This window comes from Bos taurus, chromosome 16 (genome assembly GCF_002263795.3).
Source record: "Bos taurus isolate L1 Dominette 01449 registration number 42190680 breed Hereford chromosome 16, ARS-UCD2.0, whole genome shotgun sequence".
Classification (NCBI taxonomy): domain Eukaryota; kingdom Metazoa; phylum Chordata; class Mammalia; order Artiodactyla; family Bovidae; genus Bos; species Bos taurus.
In genome coordinates, this window is record NC_037343.1 from 8513071 (window position 1) to 8529374 (window position 16304).

Sequence of the window (16304 nt, forward strand, 5' to 3'; positions counted from 1 at the left end):
GGCGACATTTACTGAGCCTAGAAGAAGAATACTTGAAGATAATAAATTTAATTTGAGTGCCTGGAAGACTTCAAATGGATAATTATCCATAAGAAGCTAGATTTCTGCTGAATTTTGTTCAAGAAAAGAAACGAGATGTGTTTATAGACTTGGACATCATCAACCTATATATTTTAAGTAAGGTGATAGACAGCTTCCCCAGTGGCTCAGAGGTAAAGAATCAGCCTGCAATGCAGGAGACGCAGGTTTGTTGCCTGGGTCAGGAAGATCTCCTGGAGGAGGACATGACAACCCATTTCAGTGTTCTTGCCTAGAGAATTCCCATGGACAGAGGAGCCTGGTGGGGTACAGTCCACAAGGTCACAAAAAGTTATACACGACTGAAGTAGCTTAGCATGTGTGCAGACAAGGCAATCAAAGTCGACGTCAGTGGAATAACCCCAGATGAAAGACTACAGGAGAACTCCAGAAAATACTCATTCTTCTGGAATGATGATGGAAGAAGCATTAAAACAAACAAACAAACAAAAAAGAGGCTGAGGTGTCTAGAACTGAATTACCCCAAATATGTATCATAGGACAATAGTATGCTATTGATTGGTTATGTGATTTATCATTACATTGATCTTTTTTATCTTTTAAGGCCTGTGAGGCCTTTGGTGATCAGAGGCTGGTCACTTCCAGTCATAAGCAATTTTGTCTGCTACCCCAATGTGATATAAAATTGTATTTCCTATGTGTTTTAAGATATAAAAATGTTGAACTTTTGGAGTAGAGAAGGAATGATTATTAATAGTGCAGAAAATACAGTGATGTCATTGCTCACCTTGGTTAAGTGTCAGTCAGATAGTATGTGTGAAAGGGACATGGGAGTAGCTTGAGGAATTAAGATTTGATATAGTGGATTTCATATATTAGGGACCCTGAGGTATCAGAAATGCATTCTTCTGTCTTATTGCTCCACAACCTATTGCTTCCATTGCCAAAGTCATATCATGGTACAAGATGCACATTGAAATGTCAGTCATTTTTGTCCATATTCCATCCAGGGGAAAGGAGAAGCCAGTGAAGCCAGAGAAGAAAGGATTGTCTCCTCAGTTAAAATATAGTAACAAGTAGTTGCATGCACCTTTTCCAATATGTCCCACTGGCAAGCTGTATGCTTCATTTTCAATGGCCTAAATCTAATATTACAGAAGCCAAGACAAATGGCTATTGAGAGACAATTATCAGTATCTGCCAGAATGGTTATGCTTTTTATGCAAAATTTTATTCTTGTAGCTCAGTCGGTAAAGAATCTGACAGCAATGTAGGAGACCTTAGTTCAATTTCTGGGTTGGGAAGATCCCCTGGAGAAGGAAATGGCAACCCATTCCAGTATTCTTGCTTGGAGAATCCCATGGACAGAGGAGCCCAGTAGGCTACAGTCCATAGAGTCACAAGAGATGGACATGACGTAGCAACCAAACCATCACCACATTCTGTAGAAGAGGTGGGAAATACGGAAGTAGCTGGGTGAGGAAGTGGTCAGGGAAGAGAGATTGTTTTATTCTTTAAGAGCAGAGAGCTATGAGCATGTTGAAATAATAAGATTAAGCCACCAGTGCAGAAGTTGAAAGAAAATACAGGAGAGTACAGTTGGAGCCCTTGCTTAGATACTTGGAAGTAAAGAAAAGATGGATATTTTAAAATGCATAAACTTGTAGGTGTTTATCAGGAAGCTGAGTAATATTTCACATGATAGTAAGAGGTAAAATCCTTTGCTGAGAATGATGGAAAGAGTAAAAGTTGTTTTAAAAGTAAGCCAGAATGTTTGAAGTTTCAGGGGAAAAGGAGTCCTTTCTGTGCAAGACTAAACTTCTTGTCTTATTCTTGATTTAAAAAAAAAATAATATATTTTAATTGGAGGCTAATTACTTTACAATATTGTATTGAAAAAAATTAATATAGAAAATTTCAAATGAATAAATGTAGAAAGACTAGTATAATAAACCTTGTTGTTCTTTAGTTGCTAAATAGTATCCTACTCTTTTGTGACTCCATGGACTGTAGCCCACCAGCCCCCCTGTCCATGGTATTTTCCAGGTAAGGATACTGGAGTGAGTAGTCATTTCCTTCTCCAGGGGAATCTTCCCAATCCAAAGGTTAAAACCGTGTCTCCTGCATTGCAGGCAGATTCCTTACCATTGAGCCACCAGGGAAGCCCTAGGGAACCTGAATATACTCATTTTTCAACTTCAATATTTATCAGGTCATAGCCTGTCTTGTTCCATGTATATGCCCACCAATTTCCTTCAATTCTCATATTAATTTCAAGTAAATTTCTGACCCATATATTTCAATATATACCTCTATCATTTACGTGCTAGTTTAAAACATATAACCCCCTACAATTTTCACACTTAAAACCAATTTTAATACTATCAAGTATCCACCTGGTGTTCAAATTTCCAGTGATCTCACAAATGTCATGATTTTTTACACTTTTAAACTAAATCAGGATCAATTAAGGTCCATTCATGGAGATAAGTGACAGGTTTGTTAAGTCATTTTTAAGTTTTTCCCATGTTGTATTTTTTCCACTCAGTCTATTTCTTGAAGAAACACATTCTGTGGTTTCCTGGACTCTGTATCTCCTAGATAAATTGGTCCATTCTATCCCCTGCCTCTTTTTTTTGAACTATTTTTTGTTATTATTAGGAATTCCTAGATTTAACTGTATTTTATATTTTAATCTTCATGTTATTAATTATTCATCAGTTCTAAATTTGACCAGTGGAAGCCTCTTCAAATAGCTTCCTGAGTCTTTTTGTCATGATCTAAACCATCTTGCTGTCTGTTGGATTAAATACTCTACACCTAAAATAAGTCAACTCTCCCAGGATCACTCAAGATGCTAATCAAATTTTAGACATGTTCATGATCACAGCTTTTGTCACTTTTTCTAAGTTTTTGGTGGAGAACTAAAAGAGTAGAAAGAAGGTAGACAAACTATTTCACCAGTTCATCAAGATATTAACAATTAAAATGCAGGCTATAGGGTTTTTATTTAACTTTCTGTCTTGTATGTATACTTTCTCCTACACCAAGATAGAAATGATGGAATTGTAAAAATCATATTGTTTTTTCACAATTTACATAAAGCAGTATCACAATAATAATACAGTGCTACTCTTAACACTGTAATTGCCAAGGCATGAATTTTTAATGCACTCTGTATCAGATCATATAAGATCAGTTGCTCAGTCATGTCAGACTCTTGCGACTCCATGAATCACAGAACACCAGGCCTCCCTGTCCATAACCAACTCCCGGAGTTCACTGAGACTCACGTCCATCGAGTCAGTGATGCCATCCAGCCATCTCATCTTCTGTCGTTCCCTTCTCCTCTTGCCCCCAATCCCTCCCAGCATCAGGGTCTTTTCCAATGAGTCAACTCTTCACATGAGGTGGCCAAAGGACTGGAGTTTCAGCTTTAGCATCACTCCTTCCAAAGAAATCACAGAGCTGATCTCCTTCAGAATGGACTGGGTGGATCTCCTTGCAGTCCAAGGGACTCTCAAGAGTCTTCTCCAACACCACAATTCAAAACCATCAATTCTTCAGCACTCAGCCTTCTTCACAGTACAACTCTCACATCCATACATGACCACAGGAAAAACCATAGCCTTAACTAGACAGACCTTTGTTGGCCAAGTAATGTCTCTGCTTTTGAATATGCTATCTAGGTTGGTCATAACTTTCCTTCCAAGGAGTAAGTGTCTTTTAATTTCATGGCTGCAATCACCATCTGTAGTGATTTTGGAGCCCAGAAAAATAAAGTGTGACACTGTTTCCACTGTTTCCCCATCTATTTGCCGTGAAGTGATAGGACCAGATGCCATGATCTTCGTTTTCTGAATGTTGAGCTTTAAGCCAACTTTTTCACTCTCCACTTTCATCTTCATCAAGAGGCTTTTTAGTTTCTCTTCACTTTCTGCCATAAGGGTGGTGTCATCTGCATATCTGAGGTTATTGAGATTTCTCCCAGCAATCTTGATTCCAGCTTGTGTTTCTTCTAGTCCAGCATTTCTCATGATGTACTCTGCATATAAGTTAAATAAACAGGGTGACAATATATAGCCTTGACGTACTCCTTTTCCTATTTGGAACCAGTCTGTTGTTCCATGTCCAGTTCTAACTGTTGCTTCCTGACCTGCATACAAATTTGTCAAGAGGAAGATCAGATGGTCTGGTATTCCCATCACTTTCAGAATTTCCACAGTTTATTGTGATCCACACAGTCAAAGGCTTTGGCATAGTCAATAAAGCAGAAATAGATGCTTTTCTGGAATTCTCTTGCTTTTTCCATGATCCAGCGGATGTTGGCAAATTGATCTCTGGTTCCTCTGCCTTTTCTAAAACCAGCTTCAACATCAGAAAGTTCACGGTTCACATATTGCTGAAGCCTGGCTTGGAGAATTTTGAGCATTACTTTACTAGCGTGTGAGATGAGTGCAATTATGCAGTAGTTTGAGCATTCTTTGGCATTGCCTTTCTTTGGGATTGGAATGAAAACTGATTTTTTCCAGTCCTGTGGCCACTGCTGAGTTTTCCAAATTTGCTGGCATATTGAGTGCAGCACTTTCACAGCATCATCTTTCAGAATTTGAAATAGCTTAACTGGAATTCCATCACTTCCACTAGCTTTGTTCGTAGTGATGCTTTCTAAGGCTCACTTGACTTCACATTCCAGGATGTCTGGCTCTAGGTCAGTGATCACACCATCGTGATTATCTGGGTCGTGAAGATCTTTTTTGTACAGTTCTTCTGTATATTCTTGCCACCTCTTCTTAATATCTTCTGCTTCTGTTAGGTCCATACCATTTCTGTCCTTTATCGAGCCCATCTTTGCATGAAATGTTCCTTTGGTATCTCTGATTTTCTTCAAGAGATCTCTAGTCTTTCCCATTCTGTTGTTTTCCTCTATTTCTTTGCATTGATTGCTGAAGAAGGCTTTCTTATCTCTTCTTGCTGTTCTTTGGAACTCTGCATTCAGATGTTTATATCTTTCCTTTTCTCCTTTGCTTTTTGCTTCTCTTCTTTTCGCAGCTATTTGTACAGCCTCCCCAGACAACCATTTTGCTTTTTTGCATTTGTTTTCCATGGGGATGGTCTTGATCCCTGTCGCCTGTACAATGTCACAAACCTCAGTTCATAGTTCATCAGGCACTCTATCTATCAGATGTAGGCCCTTAAATCTATTTCTCACTTCCACTGTATACTCTGTGTAGGCTAGCCCAATAAGAATGTTTAGTAAAATTATTCTGTCTTGGAAAAGTTCTTCTTGATGTGGTTATACCATCAATAGGATATCAACTTAAACTCATTTCTGTTTTCAAGGTTTAAGAATTTCTTTACCTAAAATTTGATTTTGTTTTTTAGTGATGTAGACTTTGTACACAATTCGAAGCCAAATATTTAATACAAGTAATATTCAAAAAAATTTAACATCACTCCCCATAACTTTTACACAATCTCCATCTTTCCTCATGAGTAACTTTTTTTTTTAACTTTATGCTTTATTCTTCTATTTTTAAATATAAACTTTAAAATGTAGTTGGTAGTATGATATGTTCCTTTCTCTTTTTCCCACATTGCTTTTACACTTAACAGTTTATCCTGGAGATTACTGATTTAGTAGAATATAGAAATAGTTTTTATTTCTTTTTATAGCTGCCTAATGCTTCATTGTATAGAGGTATTATAGTCTATTAAACTAGTCTTTTTTGTCTTTTTTAATTATGAAGGGTCCTGCAATGAATAGGCTTATGCAAACATCTTTTAGTGTTTTTCCCAGTGTTCCTTTGGGATAGATCTCTAAAAGTGAAATTATTGGATTAAAGATTAAATATATATAATTTTGCTACTGGAAACATTTTCATCCTTAAATGTGTATGGTTTTGCATTTCTACCAGCAAAGTATAAGGGATTATTTTCCCAAAATCATTTCAGTAGAAAGTGTTGCTACACTTTCCTGTGTTTTGCCATTCAATAGATTTTTTTAAGTGGTATCTCAGTGTACCTTCTTATTATAATAAGGTTTAACATCTTTTCATGGGACTGAGTCATTTTCAGTGAATTATTTTTATTTCTAGTCAATTTTTATTGATTTATTTTTATTTTTAATAATTTAGTGGGGGCTTCCCAGGTGGCTCAGTGGTTAAAGAATCTGCCTGCCAACACAGGAGACACAAGAGACTCAAATTCCGTCACTTGGTCAGGGAGATCCCCTGGAATAGGAGATGACAACCCACTCCAGTATTCTTGTCTGGGAAATGTCATGGACAGAAGTAACCTGGCAGGCCACAGTCCATGGGTTGGACACAATTGAACAACTGAGCACTCACACACATATGTATTGGGTAAATTAGAACTTTAAATATATTTACAGATATTTCTTTCTCAGCTTAGTCTTTTTCTTATACTTTTGTTATTTAATATATTAATCTAAGTTTGGTGGAGAAGGAAATGGCAACCCACTCCAGTTTTCTTGCCTGGAGAATCCCAGGGACAGAGGAGCCTGGTGGGCTTCCATCTACAGGGTTGCACAGAGTTGGACATGACTGAAGCCAATTATCAGCAGCAGCAGCAAGCCTAGGTAGTTAACAGTGGACAATTACCAATAGTCCTGTGGTTATACCCTAATAAGCATAATATAATTTATGATTCTATTTGGTTACATATATAATTAGGGTATTCTTTTGGGCGATGGAGAATCTAGATTTGAGCTCTGGGGCTCTTCCCTCTGGAAGGTCTGGTTTTCCAGTTGGTATGTCGTTTCCATAGATACTGGGCATATAGCTCAAAGCCCACAGTCCGGCCCAAGATGGAGACCTGCTTTCAAAATGGAACCTGTTCTGTCTGTTTCCTCCTTCAATATGACACCACTTATTAAAATGTATACCCCATTCTGTTGATTTTTAGGTCCTGCTTTTAGCAGATATCATTTTCACACATGTTATTGGGTCTATTTCTAGACTTTCTATTGTGTTACAATGGTTTGTCTGCGTGTTCTGACAAAAAGCACCCACTGTTTTAATTGCAGTCTTTATAGTGTATTTTAATATCTGATAAGGCTAAGGATACTTTACTCTTTGTCAGTATTTGCCACTATATTTAGATATTTCTTCTGAATTAATGTTATAATTAACTTGTTTGCTTCTATTGAAAAGAAAGGATTATTTCCCTCTACTTTTAGTTCTTCTTTTCCTCATTCTTTCAAATCCAAATTCTGCCATCTAAACCCCTCTTCTAATCTATCATATTTCTCCCTTTCTTTTCTCTTATTTCCTCTTCTAAGGAAATCAGTCCTCCTTCCTTTAATCCTAAAACAAACACACATGTCTACATACATGTGCACACACACTCCTTATTCTTCAATTTGTCTCTTGTGTTTTCTTTTATCTACTAATTACATTCTGAGAGGGTAACAGGCAGAAAGGCCAGGGGTCTCCAGAAGGAGGAAATAGGTTGCAACTGTCAGACATTTTTTATGTCTTTCTTAAGCCACAGGAGGAAACAAATTAGTGTTACGTTTTCAACCCCTTCTCTATACAAATTTAAAAAGAGGTTTCTTTTAAAATTCTATGTTGCCATGAGGACACTTGGTTCCACCTAAACTTAACTTTTCTCAAACCATGAGCTAACCAATGCATTTTTCTAATGGAAATGTTTGTCTTAAGCTATGTTAATGAACTATGTTATTTACCCTAGACTCTGTCTTAGAGTAGGTTCCACCGAAGACTCAGAACCAACTTGACAAACCAGTATGTTTTACTCATACAAATCTTCTCTTAAGCTATTTTAATGAGAGTGTATTTGTTTGGAAACCTGCCTTTCTTAAAGACTCATGTCCATCATTTTATGGCCTGGGACAACTCACCTGTGCCAATGTTATCTCAAAATGCATGTTTTGGGCGAGACGCCTGGTGTCAATCTCTGAGCTTTGAGACATTTCCTTTCACTAATTAGCAGACTGATAGAAATAGCACCCCACTCTAGTATTCTTGTCTGGGAAATCCCAGGAGCAGGGGATCCTGGTGGGCTACAGTCCACAGGGTCACAAAGAGTTGGACACGACTGAGTGACTAAACAAGTAACTATATAACATTCAGCTAAAGACTTGCAGAAGGGCACTCTTTCTGCCCCCTTCTGATGTCTGTGTCAGAAGCTTTCTCTATCTCTTTCATACTTTAATAAAACTTTATTACACATAAGCTCTGAGTGATCAAGCCTCATCACTGGCCCCGGATTGATTTCTTCTACTCCAGAGGCCAAGAATCCTGGCGTCTTTCGTGGTTCCTCAACAACCTTTCATCTTAAATTGGTGAGGCAACAATTTCAAGTCTTTACATCATCACCTCAAGTTCATCCTCAACACACTTATTCTCTATCCCTTTGCTGAGACACTATCAGATAGAAAGGATTCTTACTTTCCTTCATCTATCTATAGCAATATCCTTTCCTGGATCCTCTTTCTCTTTCCAACAAATGATCGAATTTGCAGAAGAATGCTGCTTTATAAATGATACATTAGAAAAGTTATTTTTATACTGCTTAAAGGAAAAAACTTAATTATATCTCAAATAATAGGAAATCATAAAGAAACACTGAAAAGATGCTTAAAACCTAAAAAGTCAATAAAGTATTAATTTTTGACAGTTACCTTTGCTTACTGAAGGCCTGAATTACCTCTTTTTTTTCTTTTTTAATCATATTCAATTCCAAAAGTAAGATAATTCTTTAAAACCAGAGGATAATTTTTTTAATATTTCCTGATACAGCCTGTCTCTACAGGTTAAGTTGAAATAATGTAAATGTTCTTACATGTTATTATCTAAGATAATCATATACCTGTCCACCAAAGAACATTAATTGATTAAATTAGAGGTATATAATCCCTCAGTTCAGTTCATTCACTCAGTCATGTCCAGCTCTTTGTGACCCCAAGGACTCCAGCACGCCAGGCTTCACTATCCATCACCAACTCCCCAAACTTGTTCAAACTCAGGTTCATTGAGTCAGTAATGACATCCAATCAGCTCATCCTTTGTCATCCCTTTCTCCTTGTGCCTTCAGTCTTTCCCAGCATCAGAGTCTTTTCCAATGAATCAGTGCTGAAATGATAACAATTTATGGTAAATGTAATTATTTCTGCAATGAATTTTCCATATCTCCCAGAAGTAAAACTATAAAGTTTTGTTTCATGGAATTGTATCATATACTTCCCAGAACATTAATTTCTGAATGATATCAATATTTTTACATAATTTAACTTCACTTTTATTTGAACTTAATACATATATTTAATCTTTACAACTAGAAGTCAAATACTGTGTTTTGGCTTATGTGTAAGAAAAATGTGGACATTTGAATAAAGTAAAATATTTTTGTCATTGAGAAAAAATTTAATTAGTTGAATGAACATTTTACTTTCAGTATTTTATAATGAGTTGTGTATAAATAGTCAGTGAGAGCAAAAATGAGCTTTGTAAATGCATTGAAACAATAAGAAGAAATTAACAATTATGATGACTGTTTATAGCCTCAATTTAAATAACTGGAAACAGCATAAACCAATAATGTACAGATATTGGAAAAGAATTAGCATATAAATTTGTTACCTGAGAAAAGGTTCAGTTTAGTTCAGTTGCTCAGTTGTGTCCAACTCTTTGCAACCCCATGAACTGTAGCACTCCAGGCCTCCCTGTCCATCACCAACTCCCGGAGTCCACCCAAACGTGTCCATTAAGTTGGTGATGCCATCTGATCATATCATCCTCTGTCGTCCCCTTCTCCTTCTGCCTTCAATCTTTAACAGCATCAGGATCTTTTCAAATGAGTCAGCTCTTCGCATCAGGTGGGCAAAGTATTGGCGTTTCAGCTTCACAGTCAGTCCTTCCAATGAATACCTATGACTGATCTCCTTTAGGATGGATTGGTTGGATCTCCTTGCAATTAACAAATAATGTACGCCTTTTACAGGCTGGAAGTAATGTAAGTGACCCCAAATATGAAAATATGAACAGTACCAGTAAGAAAAAAAAATCAACAGAACCGGATTCAGAAAGGATGAATATTCATGTAGTTATTATAATACACTATGCTCTATATGTTCAAGAGGGTAAAGAAAATCAGAATGATAAGGAGAGAAATTGAAGACATGGACCTCCTGTAGGTTAGAATTTGCAATTCTTTACTTTTCCATATTTTACTTGGAAAAATATACATTTTCCAAGCAAAATATATATTGCATGGGATTTACATAAGAATAACTATTGCAGAAGAAAAACATCAATGAACATAAAGCCGTAGCAATAGACTATCTAAAATGCAGAATAGAAAAGAAAAGAAAAAGTAAAAGCCTTGAAAAAATAGTACTAGTCACGTGTTGGACAATATGGAGTAATTTTGTAATTGGAGTAACAGAAGGAAGAAGAGAATGGATATTTGAAGAAATAATGATCAACATTTTTTTTTCCAAATTTGGTGGGAAGTCTATTCAAGATTTCAGAAGCTCAGTGAAGCTCAAGCAATATAAATATAACAAATAAAATAATGCCAAGACACAAATTTAAAAAATTGCTGGAAGTCAATGATAAAATACCTCAAAAAAGCTGAAGGAAAGAGACATTTCAATGGATCGCCAGTCCAGGTTTGATGCATGGGACAGGGTGCTCAGGGCTGGTGCACTGGGATGACCCAGAGGGATGGGATGAAGAGGGAGGTGGGTGGGGTTTCAGGATGGGGAACACATGTAAACTGTGGCAGATTCATGTCAATGTATAGCAAAACCAATACAATATTGTAAATTAATTAGCCTCCAATTAAAATGAATAAATTTATTTAAAAAAAAGAAGAAAAAGAGACAAATATAAGGACAATAGTGAGCTTCTTGTCTGAAGCTTCTCAAACCAAATCACAATTGAGAAACTTGTTTAGGGTACTGAAAAAAAAAATAGACTACCTAATACTGTATACATAGTAAAAATATATTTCTGAACTAAAAGAAAATAAAGAAAGTTTTAGTAAACAAAACCTGAGAAAATTTGTCACCAGCCGCTCTTCAATATGAAAAAATTGTTTAAAAAATATATTTTTAAGATAGAAGAAAAATGATGCCTGATGGACAAAATAAAAACGCATATGGGAAAATGTAAAACATATATTGCTATTTTAAAAATTTTGTTCAAAGATAATTTGCTGTTTATAACAAGCATTGTAAGGTTTATAATATATACATAGATATAGATATATATGACTTCCCTGGTGGCTCAGACGGTAAAGCGTCTGTCTACGATGCAGGATACCCAGGTTTGATCCCTGGGTTGGGAAGATCCATTGGAGAAGGAAATGGCAATCCACTCCAGTACTATTGCCTGGAAAATCTCATGAGCAGAGGAGCCTGGTAGGCTACAGTCCATGGGGTCGCAAAGAGTCGGACACGACTGAGCAACTTCACGTACGTATAGATATATATAGATATAGATGGATAGATGCAAGAAAAGTATGACAATAATAGATAATAAAAATAAGTAGAAACAGAATATAGTAAGGTTGTTAAGGGCTTCCCAGGTGGTGCTAGTGGTAAAGAACTTGCCTGCCAATGCAGGAGACATAAGAGATATGGGTTTGATCCCTGGGTGGGGAAGATCCCCTGGAGGAGGGCATGACAACTCACTCCAGTACACTTGCCTGAAGAATCCCACAGGCAGAGGAGCCTGGAGGCTATAACAGAGACGGACACGACTGAAGTGATTTAGCAGCAGCAGCAGCACTGAAAAATTAAAGCTGTGTATTTTAAACTATAGAGCAAGGGACAGCAAATGGTAGCATGCCAGTTTTGGGAAAAAATAAAAGCAATCTTTCTGACTGATTTTTGCTTTTTCTATGGCTGTCTTACTTTGCCACCAAAGGTCCGTCTAGTCAAGGCTATGGTTTTTCCAGTGGTCATGTATGGATGTGAGAATTGGACTGTGAAGAAAGCTGAGTTCCGAAGAATTGATGCTTTTGAACTGTGGTGTTGGAGAAGACTCTTGAGAGTCCCTTGGACTGCAAGGAGATCCAACCAGTCCATCCTAAAGGAGATCGGTCCTGGGTTTTCATTGGAGGGACTGATGTTGAAGCTGAAACTCCAATATTATGGCCACCTGATGCAAAGAGCTGATTCATTTGAAAAGACCCTGATGCTGGGAAAGATTGAGGGCAGGAGGAGAAGGGGACGACAAAGGATGAGATGGTTGCATGGCATCACTGACGTAATGGACATGGGTTTGGGTGGACTCCGGGAGTTGGTGATGGACAGAGAGGCTTGGCATACTGCAGTTCATGGGGTCGCGAAGAGTCAGAAATGACTGAGTTACTGAACTGACTGACTGACTGATGGCTGCTTTCACTTTACAGTTGAAAAAGTTTATTAGGTACAGCAGAGATTATACAGCCTGAAAAGTCTAAAATATTAAATATTTGGCGCTTCAGGAAAAAAGAAAATCCAAACAATGACCTAGAGAAGACACAAAACAACTAAATCAAAGAGATGTAACAACCAATAATGAAAATAAAATGGGATAATTATAAAAATAACTGTTTAAAACCTCAATTAATCCAAAGAAGGCAGGAAAAAAATGAAACAGGCACAAATAACATCTGGAACAAGTGAAATACAACTAGCAAGATGGTAGATTTAAACCCAACTATATTGATATTTGATCAGGGCAGGTTGACAGGCTGCAGTCCATGGGGTCTCAAAGAGTTGGACAGGACTGAGCGATTAACACCAACAATATTAATATTTATATTACATATAAATGGATTAAACATTTCAATTAAGAGGCAGAAGTTATCAGATGGAATTAAAAGAAGCAATACCCAGTTTTATGTCATCTAATAAACCACTTAAATTGTAAAAAAAGAAATAGATTAAAAGTAAAATCATATAATTATATTTCATGTAATCATAAATTAAAGAAAATTTGAATGACTTTATTAGTATGAAAGTGGATCCATTCAACAACTTGGATACTTGGCAAAAAGATTTCACAAAGGGGAGAAAAGCCTCATAGAAACATAGTGTAAGATCCTAGCAGAGTGTTTCCAGAAATCAGTGAAACAATTTCTGGACTGGGCATGAGGGGAATTAACTGAAAAGGTCAGGAGAGAACTTTTTGTCATCATAGAAGTGTTTTATGTCATAATTATGGTAAAGGTTGTGCTATTATATGCATTTTGCATAGTTAATTTCAACAGAATAATAATGAATATCCTAAAATAACAAGTGAAAGTAAAGTCCCTCAGTTGTGTCCGATTCTTTGCAACCCCAAGGACTATAGCCCACCAGGCTCCTCAGTCCATGGAATTTTCCAGGCAAGAGTACTGAGTGGGTTGCCATTTCCTTCTCCAGGGGATCTTCCCAACCCAGGGATCGAACCCGGGTCTCCTGCACTACAGGCACATGCTTTACCGCCTGAGCCACCAGGGAACCCCCAAAATTATATGCTTAAAATCATATAGAATGTTTAAAGCTAACTTGTTATGGGTAAATCTGTAGATTTGGCCTAACTTGTTCATTGTTGTCTCCAGATTTAGGATTATTTGTGACTAATCATGCCTGAAAGTGAAAAGTGAAAGTCACTCAGTCGTGTCTGTTTGCAACCCCATGGACTGTACCCCTCCAGGCTCTTCTGTCCATGGAATTCTCCAGGCAAGAATACTGGAATGGGTAGCCATTCCCTTCTTCAGAGGATCTTCCCACAGATCACACCCAGGTCTCCCACATTGCAGGTGGATTCTTTACCATCTGAGCCACCAGGGAAGCACAGTCATGCCTAGTTAACATTATTAAATGATTAAATTGGAAAGCAAAATAAAGAAAATTGTGATAAATTATGATTATCAACTAATGATAAAAATGCTTCCTGTAAGTCATTTGGAGGTACCAGAGTATAGCTGCAAAATTGAAAACCATACTTATTTTTAAAATGTTCAGATAATACGTTCAATACATTTTTCTTCAATCTCAGATATTAAGCTTAAAGTAGTATGCATGCTCAGTTTCTAAGTCGTGTCTGACTCTTTGTGATCCCATCGACTGGACTGTAGCCCACCAGGCTCCTCTGCCCCCGGGATTTCCCAGGCAAGAATACTGCAGTGAACTGCCATTCCCTCCTGCGAGGGATCTTCCCAACTATTTCTCCTGCATTGACAGGCAGGTTCTTTACCACTGAACCACCTGGGAAGCTCTTAAAGTAGTATATTCAACTACTAAAATGAAAATAAATTAAAAAATAAGGTCTTTCCAAAACCTTTTGGACTTTCTGTACAGAATTGTATTTATTTTACTTTTTCACATTATCAATTAGATGGTACTTGAGTGCCAAATGAGGTGGAGATTTTCTAATGACCTATTACGTTTCAGGGCATCATGCTTCAGTCCCCAGGATTTTTTTTTGTTTTGTTTAGCCTATGTGGAAATTCATACAAAGGAGAAATTTCTAAAAAAGAATACATACATCAAAATTGCTTTCTATATAGAAAAAGGATTCTGATAATCTCCTGCTAGTACAATATGCTTTGAGGTGAAATTGCACCTTATTTGGAGTAAGCTCATTATATATTCATTGGAATTCCAAGCTCCAGCTGATTGAATTAGCTATAACCACACACCCCCAGGTATGATTGGCAGATTTAGCAAAAACAATTATAGGCTGCCTAGTTAAATTTGAATTTCAGATAAACAACAAATGATTTTTAGTATAAGCATGCTATGTTCAATATTTGATATATAAATATGCTTAAAACTTGTCAAGTTTTAATCTGATTTTCAAATTTCACAGGGCCTGGCAACCTTATCCCCATGGCAGGATACAATTACTTGTTTCCGCCCCAGGGTTATGCAACAAATTATTCTTTTATTTAACTATTAATTTAATAATCTTATGATTATAATAGTTTTACTGGCAAGCTTATGGAGGCTTCAATTACACTGCAGTTTAACTGCCTTGTAAGATAAGGATTTTTATTTATATACTTAATAATAAGTCACATCTGTGTATCAACTTGAAAGATCATAACTGAAAATATTATCTTTCATAGTCCAGTGACAGGTTTCTAATTAGAAGCATATAGTGGTAGGTACTATTTTATGAAAATAATATATATTTTCCTGTGTAGAAAATCATTAGGATCAGCTATATTGGCCTAAAAATTATCTTTAATTTTATGCAGTTATTTGCATGTTGATGTATCTCTATTGCTATGAAGTATAGTTTTAGATTTTTGGATCAAACTGGAAAATTTAATACCACTCTTAGGAGCCAAACTTAACTGAAGTGGCTAGAGAAAACTATGGCTCTAGAGCAGGTTTTGAAACAGTGCCCTTCCAGCTTAAAAACTTTACCCTTGGGAGGATTAATGTTTATTGAGGATGTGTCCTCATGGCTCTATGTTTACATCTTCTCATAGTCTTGAAAACTAAAAACATCAATCCCAAAGCTGTTTTCTTTTCCTTTTCAGTGCCAAGTCAACTTTCCAAACTTGAAGTCTGATGATGTCTTCAGAGTGAATTGACAAAACTTCAAGGGCACAGCTGTTTTTTTTTTCCGAATATGTGTTGATTTAGAGAAAAAGCAAGTGATCCGGTGGTACACTTCCCTTGAAACTTACAATTAAATCTGATCCTCAGGACTCTGCATTCTGCCAGAATACTACCATGTCATATATCAGATATATTATGTAAGGAATTCAAACATATTTAGGGCGTTCATGCTTTTTAGATACATTTCTGTTGTGTTTTTTAAAACACAATGTCATTAGATGATTTTTTCACAGTATTTCCCACATGAACGTTCCTGTCTGAGGTGGCCATCTATAACCACAGTTGCTGTTTGTTTGTTTTTTTTTTAATAATTATTAAAGCATAACAAATCAAGTAAACATCCTGTCTAGCCATTTCTGTAATAGAAATATTTTATAGTGTAATAGCTTACAAGATAGCTTATAATTGTGGTTGTTCTGAACAGAATTAGATCCTTTATTTTTAACATCTATTGAAACAAAAAATGAGTACCTGTCAGATATTTCCAGTGGCAGTAATTTGACAATAGTCAAAGTTATATACACAGTCATGCTGTAGGCAAAACTATAGCAAGTTATTGTTGACAGTTATGGGGTTTGAAGATAAGATGCTCTGCAATAATTGCTATAATTTTCTGTAACTGGTATAACAAACTTGGCATTTATTTACCTTCTAGATGATATAAATGATC